Below are 11,117 nucleotides of genomic sequence, written 5' to 3'. Positions count from 1 at the left end.
TTTTTTTTTTTTTTTTTTTTTCATGTTGAGAAATTGAAGATAGATTAAGAAAGGCAAAGAAATTTCTTTTCCTATTATAAAGTGAGGAAGCTTAGAGGAATTTAGTTCGTAATTCCAGCAATCCTAAAGCCCAAATTCTCTTCGAGAAAAAACAAGATATAAATGGATGCCAGTTAGATTCTCTTTCAAAAGAACAAAAAACACAAGAATTCTCTTTATTACGAAAAATGACACAACTTATCTATAGTATGAATTCCTCCGATTAAAAAGCTTCTAAAATAACATAAAAAAACTTGGGATGGACATTCAAATTCCGGAGAAAACATCATGCAACCCAATGCACGAGGCTCTTACTACTGCAAGGTCTGGGAGGGGCAAGTGTGTTCTCAAATAAACAAGAAAAAAATAAAAGGTAATTAACTGCTAATCACATAGGCAATATACCAGATTTAGGATAAGGGCAAAACAAAAAATCTCTGTTACCTAAAGTCAAGTTAGGCAATAACGAATCCATGAGTCATGCAATATATTGATAAACTTACCATCACCCACTCCTCATCAAACTAACTTAGGATTGAAATAATATGCTTAATACTATTCCAAATCCAAGAACCATTCTTACTAGAAAAAGTTTGAAGCAAGAATATTTGATCGGGGAAAGTACTTTGCTTTTAAGTCTCCACCACAAAGCCATAGGGTTGGAGTGAACACTCTAACTGAGCTTAATAAGCAAAGGTTAATCATGAATATGGCTCAAATGGAAACCAAGCACCCTTGATTTTGAACCCTTTGAACAAGACCTTGTAAAGAAAGAATTTTAGCACGAGGAATAAACAAAAGAGTGTCTAAATAGATGTTGTCATATTTAACATCCTTCATTCCCAATTTCTAACAGATTTGGTTCCTCAACTCCACAAAGGTATTACAACTAAAGAAAATTCTGCTCCTATAGAAACTAACTTCTTGTCCAGCCAAATCCTGAAATAATTGGAGGATTACATTAATCAGGGAAATATCTTCCAAATCATTACGATAGAAAATAAAAGTGTTATCTGCAAAGAGCACATCAGTGATTTCAGAGGCAGATCTAGCAATTTTGATTTCCTTAAATAATTGAAGATCTCTATAGATCGATAAGAAGGAGGTTGACCCTCCATGGTAACACTAAAAAAGAATGGACTCAGGGGACATTCTTGTCAAATACTTCTAGAAAAAAGCTCAATAAAGTCGTAGGAACTTCCTTTTGACTTGATTGAAATTGTACAAGAAGCTATCAGATAACCCACTAAATCACACCAACAACAAACAACATCAACATTCAAAACCTTATCTCAACTTAATAGGGTTGGTTACATGCGGATTCCAAGCAAAGATGAGCGCAATGATCCATGCGAAAAGAATGACGGGTTATGGATATTCATAATAAGTGTCGACTGTCAACCTGATGCGCTAAATAATAATAATAATAAAAATCCTAAAAAACTTTAAAATAGCACCAAGAAAACCCCATTCAAATAGATCATACACTTTAGACATGTCCAATTTTAAAGCTACACAACCCCACCTCCCCTTACAATTTTAATGGTAATGGAAAATTTTATTAGTAATGATATGTTATCTGAAATCTGCTCAACCAAAAGCTGCGTGGTATGGAGAAGCAAAACGATCTAAAAATCATTAAAGTCTTTTCGCTAGTAACATTGACACTAATTAATTTACGCGCAACTGTATACAGATTGATTGGCCTAAGATATTTATGGAGAAGGGTTATGTCTCTTTTAGAAAATAATAAGAGTATAATTATTTCATAAAGGTATAACAAAGTGTCTGAAAAAATTATTTGCAAAACTAATCACATCATATATTATAGTGTTCCAAAACCTATGAAAACAAATTGTTGATCGGGGGCTTTATAAGCCCCATTGCTAAACACAACACCTTTTACCTTTTTATCCGAAGGAAATGCAACTCATTTAAAATTATCATCTTGAGAAATCATTAAGGAAAACAAGTTTTCAATAAAATGAGGATCTAAAGGGTTGGAAGCAATGCATATAGAACGAAGATGATTAAGATTTTTTTATTTTTTTTACAATTAAATATCTTACACAAAATTGTCAAAGGAGTCTATTTATAAAATCAACGGAATGTCTCCGAAAGATTAATATTAGCTCTGGTATGTAAAACTTATGGTAAAACGTAGTCCTTTATACATGTATACACATTCATATCTATGCCTTCGAATCAATATTCCGAAAAACACATGATAAAACAATCATATAAACAAAATATTCAAAACATGTCCCTTTTGAGGTATCTTATTAGGTGAAACCTAAGGACAACTAAAGCCCGTTTAATATCATGCAAATTAAATGAAATTAATGTTAAACGTGAAATATGGGTTTGATGGACATATACTCAACATGGTCTTCAAGGGCTGTGTTGGTGTTTTACAACAAATACCCGATGACCATGTGTTAAGCTGCCATTGGAATGCATACTCTTTGCAGCTTTCAATGGGCCGATCTGGACTCTGGAAGAAGGTTCTAGAATCCAGAACCAGACATGGGCTGAGTCCATGCCATTCAGATCGGAATAATTTTAAAACCTCTCATGGGCTTGTAGCAAGATTCTCAAGTTTATTAGAGCAAAAATTCCAAAAAATTGGATCAATCGAATAAGTCGATTTGAATTGAAATTGAACGCAAGCAATCTCCATTTTTTTATCAATTCTGATATGGACCAACTCGACCCTATTTCTGAGTCTGAAATCCTTGATTATTGATTCTGATTTCCGACTTAGGGTCCATTTGATTTTGTTTCTAGAAATGGTTTTTTTGTTTTTCTGTGCTTAGAAACGGAAAAACACCCCAAAAATTCGTTCGATTTTTCTATTTCGTTTCACTTGTTTTTTGAAATAGAAATAGAAATTTATGTCTATTTCTATGTCTAGATACAGGAATGGAGAAACAAGTTAGACTTGTTTTTCTGTTTCTACAAATAAGTGGAAGCGATAAAAACTGTGAAAAACCCGATACTTCACTCCACCTACCCAAACCCCCAACCTATTGTTGAAATTTATCGCTATCCAAATGCGGTGATTTCAACCTGGTTGTGTGAAGCTCATAATTTCGGATTATCCTTCTTAAGCTCAACTCCATGAAGCACACATGCAACTCTAACATCGTGCTTTCACTGTTGAAAATGTTTCGATAAACAGAAAAATCAAACACCTCTTTGCATTTTAAAAAATCATTTCTTAGCACAGAAACAAAAAAAAAATTATTTCTATTATTTCTATTATTTCTATTATTTCTATTATTTCTTGACACAGAATCAGAAGAAACAAAATCAAACAGGCCCTTAATTTTTAAAACCATGGTGGATAGATATTCATCTCCATAACGGAGACGGAGATTTTAAAATAGCCGTTTGAAGTAGTTTTCAAGATTTAATTGGAGGGGCCACAAAATGATGGGAATCCATTATCTGGATTTAAAGGTTCATGAATTCATTATGGGCCTATCAATTCAATCAAAATGCCGTATATGTCAGGTTTCGGCCCAATGTTTGGCCAGCATTTAAAACCTGAAATAAAACTGCTTGAGGAAGTCGTTACAAGTTGGAGTAAAAAAATTTAGAAAGAAAAATGAAATTGTTCTTACTTCGGTTATCTACTGAAGTCTTGATTTTTCTTAATAGCCACTGATTCCAAAGTCGATCCAGATTGGATTGGGATTGGATCAATATCATCAGCAGCAGTGATCCAGGTTTCGGTTTTGTGTGTTTTTAACCCTGATTATTAGGACAAAATCCAAGAAAAATGAATAGAATAAACCAATAGATAACATATACAGAGATTTAATGTGTTTCACACACCAATATGATATGCTACATACACTAGTGAAGCCATATATGGAGATCGTTCAAGAAAACTAGACTCCTAATTGGAGCTCTCTTTTGAAAACTCTAACTCGAAAATCCCCAAATCACTGTCTTTTTTACTTACACAACAAGACAATTAAACAAATATATACTTCTTCAAGTCGGGTCGATCCATTGGTTATCTAGTTGGGTCATACTGTACCGTGGGACTTCACTCTTGCACCCCATACGCGATCAGTGATGGATTTGGGTTTGGGCCAAGTCCTCTGCTATCTTCTCATCTATCATCAAGCAAATTTTAAAATCATATCAATTCATTTACCCTCTCATCTATCATCATTACCAAGTCCTACAAGCATAGGAGGAGTGTTTCGGATTAGAAATGATTCATTCTGCGAAGTATGTTGATTGTATTTATGCTCATGTCGTAGAAATTCTGGCCGTTAGAAAGGCGCTACCTTGGGCAATTGCTTATCAATTTAATAGTATAATCCTTGAACCTAACTTAATCATCATTCATTTATGATCCCTTGGCTCATTTCCTATATGGTTATATCACTGAAACTTGATATATGAACAATGGACCTAAAAAGCCTATTTCTCAAAAAAAAAAAAAAAATTAATGGGCCTCAATCTCGACCTCAACCTCAATTAATTTCCATGTAATAGAATTAGGTGCCATTTTTGAAAGAAAAAAAATGGAGAGGCAGAGGTAAATGCTTGTATTTGTATCCAGTCTGGTGGGGTACTCACTACTAGCCCCCAAGTCCCACCACGGTCCCCAATCCCAATTATCTACCGTTAGAAACTGTGTGGCCCTACTGTTTGATCTGTACTTTGCATGTCTGTCCAGGGTAATGGTCCCTAGCTATATCTTGTGATAACGTGTTAATGGACTTTGTGTGTCATGCTTACTATATCAATATCATCGGTATAGGCGAGACCCGCGAGACCATCCGTGCACCTGCATGCGGCCCCAGAGTTAGAGAGAGAGAGAGATACAAAAGGATCCAAAAAGAAGATGAAAAAGAGGTTTGGAGTTCATGATGGGGATCTGACTGGAGACAGGGAGAGACGATTTGTGGCTTTTATGTTTTCTTCTTTGCCATGGAGAATAGACAAAATATAATTAGTGAAATCAAAATCCTACATTTATAAAACGGTTGTACTTTTTGATTTTACAATTTTTAAATAGTATCAGTTTTATGATTTTAAACGATTTTGATCGTAATTGATTCGATATGATTTTTAAATGGATAGTAATCGATTTATTAGTTTTTTCACATACTTATTAAAATTTACTTTGTTGATAAACACATCAATCTTGTATCAAATTAAATGAGACATTAAACAAACAAGAATTTAACTACGTAACTACATAATAGGAGTAAATTATTGAATAGATTATTTGACAGTCTCTATAGTCCTTAATTTTTTTTCTTAATTAATCATTATGTTTTATTAAAATAATCAAATATTTAATTATTATACGGATTAATTGGATCGATTTTGATGATTTAAATGATTCGATTTTCATGGTTTTAATCCAATTTGAAACAAATGGATTGAACGATTAAAATGACCTGACCCATTTAACTAAGGGTAATTTACAACGCCACCCCCTGGAGAATGCTAGTATTAGAGGAACACCCCCTCTCTTTCACCAAATTAGACTCAGACCCCCTACCGTCAGTCTCTGTTAAGGAATATACCTCAAATGCTGACATCAGCTGGTTTATTTTTTATTAAATACTAAAATACCCTCATAAAATGTAATGTACCTAATATACCCTTCTGTTAATCCCAAACCCATCACATAGGATAAATACCCTCCATAATCCATCTTGTTGCGCCGTCAACGAATCAAGGCAAACTGTGTTGTGCACTCGCTGGATCTTTATTAACCTTACCAAACTCACCGGAACTAAGTACTGAAAGAGCCTGGGTGAAGGATTGCAAGATCTTTGAAACCAGCTCCTCTGTTGTGATCGATCTATGATCTTCGGCTAAAAAAATACTCTGAAGTTGGGAAGCCAATTCGCGACCCCCACTGAGTTCTTTGACCGCCCTTTTCCGACCAATAGATAAATTTTCCGTCCCCAAAGACTCCATTGGGGCTCTGATCTCTCTCTCTCTCTCTCTCTCTCTCTCTCTCTCTCTCAAGCAAATGGATTCGTAGGTCATCGAGATTTGTTCACTGTCCAAATAATTCATCCACCAATCTCGATGACCGTGGACAATTTCCTGCACGGGATTGCCATTACAAACGGCAGAATCCATTAATTCTACAGTGGTTGGGAGGACAGACATGGTTGCTGGGGATAAGGGGCTTTGATAAATCAATTGCAGAAGAATTATTTGAACAATGGTGGTGGGTTGGAGCGATCAGCGCTACTTAGGCAATTTCATTTTCTTTCATTAATTTGGGTTTTCTTCTTCTTCAAGGGACTTTACGAGAGCGTGGGATTGGTCATCGGCATCATCGGTATCATCGGCAATAGCTAGTTGGCTTAGATTCTTCCCCTCCCGTACACCCCTGGCGGTCCCTGGAAGGTCTACGGCATAGCCTGTCACCCCACCCTCCTGGAATGTTGACCACCCTATTGACTACATCTAATGCGATGTCTCCCATGCCGACAAAACCATCGTCAAGCTTTCCCATATCACCGACGTTACCTACATCTTCTACATCTCTTGGGTTAATTGGGGCATCGAATCAGCCAAATGCAAGATCAATGGTGCTATGTTTCGCAACGTTCTCCGAGCGATGATCCCCATGGATTTTGGGTTTCTTTCAAAGAGATAAAATGGATGAAAGGGTCGGCTTGGAGTGAGCAACTGAAGTCAAGGAAAGAGGATAGAAAGAGAGGCGTTTTATTGTGGATGGGTTTGCAGCGGCACCGACGGTTGCACACGAAGAAGTACCACGAGCACCACGCAGGGATGGAGGAGGCTCTGAAATCCATGGGTGAAGATGAGTGAAGGTGAGGGGTATTGTTGGGTTAGGGTAAAGTATGATTAGCTAATGTGTTTTAGTTAAAAGGGTAAAATCGTCATTTTAAATCCTCATTTAACAGAGACTGACGGTAGGGGGTCTGAGTCTAATTTGGTGAAAGAGAGGGGGTGTTCCTATAATACTAGCATTCTCCAGGGGGTGGCGTTGTAAATTACCCTTTAACTAATTGATCTTAAACTTAAAATCAAAATCAAACTATTTATTAAATGATTTTACGATTTTAATGTAAATGACTTAATTCATTTTTAATAAACAATTTTAGTCTTAAATTCACATCCTTAACCATCACACTCGATATTTTTGGTATTTAAGTAATAAAAGATATTTGAGGAATAAAAGCCTTTGTTTGGTCACTAGTATTGGTACATGGGACCTGTAATTGATTTCTAAGTTCCGTCTACATCTGGGTCTAGCTAGCTGGATTTCGTAGGGGTCTAGCTAGATTTCGTAGGGGTCTGGTGTGGTCACATGAAATACATGTCCTTTTTTTCTTTGTAGAAATTCCGTACCCTCGTTTTTACCTAATATATGTATCAGACATTTACGCGATCAAAGCGGCCCGAGATGTTACGGGAAATTGGTGTATTAACATGTGATCATGTCCTTAATTATTATTAAACTAAAATTAATGCCTTTATCTCTCTACAATTTAATCTCTGTCCTCCACCCTCAAAATCAGTGTGCCCTCCTCACCCTCATGCCCCACCTTCACTTTCATTGCATTAGATTGGAATAATTGATGGGACCCACCATCCATTTAACACCCTTACTGGCTTGTGGGCCCAACCATCACTCCTCTAACAAATGCTGGGTCAGCGACCACATCCACACTTGGATCAAGGAGAGAGACAGAAATCCACCACTCTTAATAACAAAAAAATATTAAAATATTATTATTAGAAGGGAAAAAGACCACACTACCCCTTATGTGTTGACCATGCGACTGGGATCTTTCGCCCTAAATATGTTAACGTAAAGGTGGGAGCCATCGATTGAATTAACGGTGATGATCACAATGGCTGACGTCATCAGAAGGCATCCAGCAAGTCAGCGGGATCTACGGCCTCGAGTTGTCTGAAAATATATATATATATATATATTTTTTGGTTTTTCCATCACCGACTTTCAAATTTCAACGCATCCAATGTCTTGCGTGTCCTTTACTTTGCCTTGCCTGCGGCCTGCCTAGCCCAACAGTAACAGGGAAGGGCAGATACGTAATTAAGTGATGAAGCATGGGCGATGTTTTGACAATCATTCGTATTCACTATATCTGTCATCAGACTCATCACCCCATCACGTGGAAGCGTCTCTCCCTCTCAATAACCAAAATAGCCGTCCTTGCTTAGGAGGGTGAAGAAATCGACTGTCTGAGACTTGAGAAGTTGAGAAAGGGAAATTTCTTCGATTTTAGTGAGAGATTAGATCGGTTACTTCTCTAAGGGAGCTGTGGGTGGGTTTGATTCTTGAGTTTCTTTATGTGGGTTTTCCGGCAATGTCGTCGTCGGCCGGTGGCAGGAGAAGAAGAAGACTCTTGTTGTCTGCGGTGGTTGTGCTAATAATATCTGTTCTTCAGATTTGGGTTTGTTCGGATTGCAAGGTCCGGGCAATTCGGGTATTTCCTGGGAATGATTGGGAAAAAGAACCAGACTTCACATACAACCACAACAAGAAGGATGAAGACATGAATGAGAAGAAGAAGAAGAGAAGAAATGAAGATTTGTTCAATAAGTTCTTCAGTGGAAGAAAAGTGGGTTTCAACCAAACCCAAAATGTTTTTGAAGAAAACAAGAGAAAAATTCCCAGTTGCCCAGATCCTCTTCATAACTAGCAGGACAGGTTCCTTCCTTTTTTTATTTTGTTTTGTTCTTCATTTCTAGGGTTCATTTCACTCAATTTTTCTTTTCTTTTGCTTCTGGATACATTTCATTTCATCCAAAATACCCTCGTTTTCCCCATTGTTTTGATTGATATTTAGGTGAATATCTCCATGAATAAGTGGGGAAACTGTGGGTATTTTGGAAAACTTTCCATTTTGAGCTTTTGTATACGCATGGAAGATGAAGCAGTAATGGACGAACATGATCAAGGCTTTGTCTGTCCAGCAGTTGAAACACTTTTGCTATTTATAGTAATTATAGAGAAGGGTTTGAGCCTTTTTGAGGACTTTGTATTGCTAGAATCTGTAATGGCTTTCATGAGAAGGAGTGGTAGAAATGTAATCTGCAAGCCAAAAGCAAGAAGAAACCCTTTTTTTTTCTTCTCTGTTTTTCCATCATTAGTTCCCTGAAGTCCAAATTTGTTTCTTCTATCTTAGCTTTCTACTTTATTGTCGCAGCCCAACAGGTACATTTTATATAAAAAGTTAGTTCTTCCTTTTGATCTCCTTTTCCTTTCGACCTTTACAGGGATAATCTACTCTCAGTTCCCTCTCCCTACACTACACTACTGATAGAGTGATGATAGGCCATCATCGAATCCTTCTTTTTTGACCAAAAGTCAAAGAGAATGGCTTGATCAAGACAATCTAACTACATCAATTGATTGCACCGTTAGGATTTTGTCTGATGAGTAACAAAGGGTGTTCCAAAGAGTGTTCTTTTGCTTTTGTAGAAACCAACTTCAAGTACAATAAAAAAACTGTTTTTTAACTGTTTGAAACTATTTTCAGAAATGAATTTGTGGGTTTTGCAGACACTTTTGGTAGAGAGTTGAAATGGAAATTGTTGAGAGTGGAAAGAGTTGAAATCTGAGGAAGACGCCGAAAGGGCAGTCTGTAATAAGTTTCTGAAAACCCATTTTTTTAATAGTGGGGGCCTCGTTTTCTGATGATTTTCAGGACTCAGGAGACAAGGAAAAGGACATGAAAAGTTTTATATTAGATTGTTAGAGAGAGAGAGAGAGTCTTTGGTTGTTGTTTGTGTTTGTGTTTACGTAGTAGGAGAGCAGGGGCTGAGGCTGAGGCTGAGGCTGAGGCAGAATCACAGGGCAACACTGAACACAGCAGAGCAAGAGACGATGAAGGGAGGGAGAAGCACGTATTAATGTAATAGTAAAAATGTAAGGGGGAAGGAAGAGGTTAAAAAAGGGTAAAGATAAAAAGTTTCTGGTTGTGTGTGCGATACTGTGATTCTTAGCCGGGGGAAGTTTGTCTGGTAGTGATTTGGAGTGGGAATCAAATTGACTTCTTCCTCTTCTTACTCCCTCGTTTATGTTCGATCTATTCAACTTGTTACGAAAACAACAACCCAGAGGCAGTAGTGAGGAACACAGCCAATCTCTCACACTCACCGATGTTTACGTCTTTTTCTCTCCGGGGACTCAGTCACTCCATGTTGACACGTTTTTGAGATTTTCAGGGCCATTTAGAATTCAAGGAGACCATCCTCTTCCTTCCCCCCACCCCCCCCCTCCTCTTTTCCTTCCTTCCCAAACACCCGAGTCCTTCATCCAATAGATTCGTCTTGTTCTTATTTCGAGAGGTTGAAATAGATTGATTAAAAGACAATTTGGTGGTGGATCACTAACTATTTCTTTCATCAGCTAATGGTATCCATGTTGTTGGAGATATGTTCATCAAATTCGGAATTTTTTTATTTTATTAATTTAATTTGTATGATCATTAACGGGATTTTCGCTTAAGACGTACTCGATTAAGTAGATGATTTTTTTTCTTTTAGTGGAAGGAAATTTTACTGATAGGTAGCATATGTACAGTCTAAACCTTCTGATTCACAAAGATTGCGAAACTAATGAGTAGAAAATGGTCAATCTGTCATACACATGGTAGGCTGTCGGCATTTCCTTTATGACCTGGCATCTGAAGTGTACCATTAATAGCCCGTGGAATACATGATGGGTAGATGATTGGCACCTTATTCATATGGTCATCAGATCACGCGTTTTTACGAAATGTTGATTTCAAGACTTCTATGAATGCACATATAGTATGTGTATTGTATAGATGAGAATCTTGCATGTATCACTCTCTTAGTTGATAAGAAATAAGATTCTAATTTATAGAATTCGATTGGTCCTTTGACCGAAGAGGTAAGGTGGACCAGAATAGGGAATCACCCATAACCATCCCTTTAATCCCGATATTGGAGAGATTTGATTTAAGGATTGAATAATAAATGGGACAGGATAGTTTTAGGATGGGATAACCGATTAGGTGCCAGTTGGGTACATGGAATCAAACCCCAGAACTATTACA

This window comes from Macadamia integrifolia, chromosome 5 (genome assembly GCF_013358625.1).
Source record: "Macadamia integrifolia cultivar HAES 741 chromosome 5, SCU_Mint_v3, whole genome shotgun sequence".
NCBI classification, from domain to species: domain Eukaryota; kingdom Viridiplantae; phylum Streptophyta; class Magnoliopsida; order Proteales; family Proteaceae; genus Macadamia; species Macadamia integrifolia.
This window is presented reverse-complemented; position numbering follows the sequence as displayed.